At 37.6% G+C, this 4,968-nt stretch overlaps 1 protein-coding gene across 3 annotated transcripts in view; it reads left to right on the forward strand.

Annotated features, from left to right (window-relative positions):
• Positions 1-4,968, forward strand: part of Slain2 (SLAIN motif family member 2) — an 89,038-nt gene that overhangs the window by 32,368 nt on the left and 51,702 nt on the right. The gene's annotated exons all lie outside the window — the stretch shown is intronic.

Raw genomic sequence — 4,968 nt, forward strand, 5'->3', positions numbered from 1 at the left:
TTAATTAAAAATAATTATAAAAAAATTGATACATGTTTAGTAATCTTGAAAACCTTTATTTTTCTTTGTTCTTTCATTTTGTATTTCCGTAGCAGCCACAAACTTTAAATTGTTTATTTTAGCTTTATTGTAAAAAATTTGTGGTCTTTAGTTAGTATTTAAATTGAAAGCTGGGCATGGTGGTACACACCTGTAATCCTGGTAGTTGGGAAGCTGAGGTAGGAGGACTGCTGCGAGTTTGAGGTCAGCCTGGGCTACATAAATGAGTTCAAAGCCAGCTTACACTATATAGTGAAACCTTATCTCAAAAAAGAAAAAAAATTGAGGCCAGGGAGATGGCTCAGTAGAATAAGCGCTTCCTTGGCAAGCACAAGGGCCTGAGTTCAATCCCCTGTTCCGGAAAAAAAAAGAAAAAGAAAAAATTCAAACAAAGTGGGGAAGCAGAATGGCTACTAGCTAAATAGTTAAAATGGCATATAGTAAAGTTTGTTTGGCTATAAGATGTAGTTAATAGTTTTTATATGCAAATTACTTATAGTGCTTTTGAATGAGTGTTTAAATACTGAAGTCATACATTTCCTCTCTGTAAAAAAGTCCTTTTGCAAAAGCAGTGATTATATAATTTTCAGCCTTTTTTTTTTTTTTTTGGCTGAACTGGGGATTGAACTCAGGCCCTTGCGCTTGCCAAGCAAGCGCTTAATTTTCAGAAAATTCAGGATATTTCTAGGAATAGTTTTCCAATTACTTTGAGTACTCATCTTGAAATAATATACTTAAGTATCCCACCCTTTCTCAACTTCTCATCTGATCAGAGGACTCAATCAGGCAATAAATAATTAAAACATGAAAACAGAGATTGGCACATTTCTCTGAAAATAGCCAGCTTAATTTTTGTGGACAGTGGCCATAAATAATACATAAATAAATGAGTATGGCTGTAAGTAAAATTTTACCTACTTTAACAGATGATAGCCTAGGTTTGGCCTCCAGGCTACAGTTTATCAGCTCCTGGTTTGAAACAGCCTAAAGAATAGTAATTATTACCAATTAGTAACCTATGCTGGAGGTAAAAAGTAAAGCTGTTATATCTCGAAAGAGTGTGTGTTTTTTTACTTTATTGTGACAAGAGTGTATACAAATGAGGCATTTACTCTTGAACCAAAACTAGATGTAATCAGGTGCTAGATCCATTTAACAATGAATACATACATTTATAAATTTTAAGGGAAGACACAGAGACTGGGGTTTGATTCCTGGCTGGCCCTGTCCCCTTGCACGCTGAGATGGTTGACTGAGACTGGGCATGGTGACTCATGCCTATAATCCCTGTAGACCCAGTACTAAATATATTTTAAGAAAAAAAAATTTAAGGGAAAAAATAACTTGGCTGGGATTACAGGCATGTGCCACCACACCCAGTCTCAATCCGTCTCAGCACCCCCGGGGGTAGAGCTGGCATGGTACAACAGGGAATAGAACCCAGCCACTGCGCTCTGCCCAAGCAGGCACTTTAATCCACAAGCTATCTGGCGAGCCCCTTTCTTGCATTTTTGTGAGACCCTCAACATCTTGTAGACCCTTCCCTAAAATACAAAATTTTTTTTTGTTGTTGTTGTTGCTGTGAGACAGAGTCTTACTATGCAATTCAGGCTGACCTTGAAATCACTATGTAGCCCAGACTGGCCTCAAACTTGGAACAGTCCTCCTGCTTCAGGTTTCCTGGGTGCTGGGGTTAGAGGTATGTCCTACCATGCCTGGCAGTCTTTATAATCGATGATATAATAATGAAAGACTGTTATATAGTGCTTTAAGCTTTAAGCAATAAGAATTTTCCCTTTGGAAGTGGTGATTGACCTGATCCCTAAAGATTCAGATAAACTTAAAGTAGAAGGAGAAAGTAGAAGTTGGCCATTTCGGGTAGAGAGAACAGCATGTGCCAAGGCTCTGTGTGGAGGAGAACAAAGTGTGCATGAGGACCTGGAACAGGCTAGCTGCAGAAAAGAGGGAGAGTTGTTCCATAGGTTCAGAAAGAGGGGTAGGAGCCAGATTCTTCTTCAGGAAGGCCTTATTAAATGTTTTAGACTTCATTAAGAGTGTAGAGAAAATATGAATGAAAGTATTGTGCTGGAATGCCAGGTGTGGTGCTCTGTGCCTTTAATCCTAGCACTCAGGAGGCTGAGGCAGGAGGATCACCTAAGTTCAAGGCCAGCCTAGGCTTTATAGTGACAGCCTATCTTAAAAAAAAAAAAAAAAAAAGGTATTGTGCCAGGACTATGGTAGGGTGGGAAGGCATGATTGAATTTGTATTTTAGAAAGGTCATAGTAACATGGTAGTTGTATGGAATGCAGTTGGAGAGGATGATTTGCTTGAAAGTTGATGGTAGCCTGGCTGTGTGTTAGGAAGTATAAGAAAAAACACGTCAGTTTTCTTTGGGGTCACCCCAGCACAGTCTCCATGTATGGGACTATCTCGCCACCACCTAGGAACAGTCAGTTCTACAGCAGACCTCAGTTGGGCTCCCTCTGATTCAGTTCAGTTCAGTTTAATTCTGACATTGTCTACCAGAGGCAGTATCAGATCTCATGGATTTAGTTTGCCCTAGTCCCCAATCCCTAGGTGCCAGTCTCAAGCCCCAGGTCATTCTCTGTGCTTCCGGCTGACCAGCTGTAATCCATTTCCTATGACTCCTCCTTGGTTTCAGTTAATTTACTTGAGTAGGTCATGGAACTCAGGGAAATACTTAGGCTTACTCGTTTATGATAAAAATAAACATATGCTGAGAAGATATAGATGAAGAGATGCATAGAGGGAGCTTATAACCCCTTCCCATGCCCTCCAGGCCTACTGTGCTCTAGGAGCCTCTACATGGTCAAGTCTTTGGGAACTCTCTGAACATCTTTGGGTGTTTTTGGTTGATTTTTTTTTCTTTTTTTTTTGGTAGTGCAAATTGAACTCAGGCCTTTGTGCTTGCCAGACAGGTGCTGTGCCACTGAGCTATCTCTCTGGCCCCTCTGTGGTGTTTTTATGGACACTTCATTGCATAGGCATGATTGAAGCATAGACAACTATGTTTAAGTGTGATTGGAGAAAAAATATGATGTAATACTTACGGATATAGGATAGGGAAACCCAGCAAGGCCTGCTTCTAAAGTAAAAGTTTAATAACCTGTCATAAGTCAAAGAATTTATGACTTGCTTCTATAGAGAAATGCAGGGGAAGATGAGAGTTTCTGTAACCTGCCTTGAGGAAGAGAAATTGTGGTTTCTATGGCCTACATTGGAGAGGGAGGTATAAACCAGGAATAATGCATGAAGACCAAAAACTATGTAGTATCACAGAGGGAATGGTATGTGATAAGATGAAAAGATACAGTAACAGAAGGAATCCAGTACAGAGAAATGAAGTATTGATGGTGGTTTCTGAGTTTCCAGTTTCTAAGACAGGGATGAATGTTATTATTCTAAAAGGAAGCTCCCAGAAGAGAATTGGACTGTAGCAGAAAGCGCAAAAGTTGAATTTGGTATGTAAATTCTGGGATACATTTTCCATACTCACAGGGAGGTAATATATATAGGATTAAAGTTCAGAGGAAAACTTAGGACTGGAAATAGAAATAATGGGGAGTCTTTGACATTAATAAATGATATCCTGTATATGTTTGAGAATTATAAAAAGAATATTAGGGATTGATAACCAATTATAAAATAATAAGCTTATGGGAATCAAGAATAAAGTGATATGTGTACATGCTTGGCTTATATCTGTAATCATGCTCCATGCTGTATTCTATGTATATAACGTGAGGTCATCTCATGAAGAATATGTATACAACCATGTGGTTCACTAAATAGAAAGCATGTGTTCCTCCTCCCTAGACCACTACTTTGCTAGTAGGCAGACCAAAAACTTGTCATCTGATTTTCTTTCTTTACTAACTTTTCCAGTTTTTAGCATTGGCTCTTTTTTCTTTTCTGATTTTCTAGTAACTGTATAATGCATAGTTTAGTATATTTACATTTTTTTCCCCCTAAACTGATCTCATCACATTACTCTTGTTCAAAAGTTACTGCTTATTTTTGCAATAAAATAAATACTGGACCCCTAAGCATAGTGTTTTAGGCCTGTAGTAACCTTGTCTGGACTGATTTTTCCTGTGTTGTTCCTTCTGTTTTACCATACTGGATCACACACTCTTACTCCTAAGTGGGCTCTACAGTTTTTCACGACACTGCTTTTATCTTATAACACAGATGAGAGCAGTATGTATTTTTCTTAGTTTTAGGGGCCCTATCAAATTACTGTTCATACTCTCAAGTCTGTGCCATTTCTGTCCCTCCTAGTATTCTTACCTGGTTTGTCAATTGTCATGAATTCTTTGTATAACCCTTTGCACCTTTATGATACTATTTGGCTGCAGTCCTCTTAAGAGAAAGCACCATATCATGTTTGTCTATATGTATATTTTATACAGTGATTTTTGGCACATACCTGTAATTCTAGCACTCAGGAGGTTGAGGCAGGAGGATTGCTGTGAATATGAGGTAGCCTTGACTACAAAGTGAGTTCAAGGCCAGCCTCAACTGCAGAACAAATCCTATATAAAAAGAGAAATATTTAAAAATTTCTTTGCAGTGCTTTTGCAAATGCTTGTAAATATTCATTAAACTGTAGATATTAGAGTAGGTTGGGCAGACTATCAAAATGTATCAGTATATAATTTTATGTGTTACCTTAACTCTAAGGTAACAAAGGTTTTATTACCTAAATTTTTGTGTAATTTCATGTTTAGCACTTTTTAAATGGAAGTTTAGAAGTGCTTTTTATTTATTTTTTATTTTTTATTTTTTTAGAAGTGCTTTTTAAACAGGTAATTCTCCCATGTTTTCATTTTATACTGGCTTTAACAGTTACCGTTGCTTTAGTTTTTCAAAGATCCAAATTTTGTAATTGCTTTTATTTATTTATT

The sequence above is a fragment of the Octodon degus genome, unplaced genomic scaffold, assembly GCF_000260255.1.
Source record: "Octodon degus isolate 3935 unplaced genomic scaffold, OctDeg1.0 scaffold00235, whole genome shotgun sequence".
Classification (NCBI taxonomy): domain Eukaryota; kingdom Metazoa; phylum Chordata; class Mammalia; order Rodentia; family Octodontidae; genus Octodon; species Octodon degus.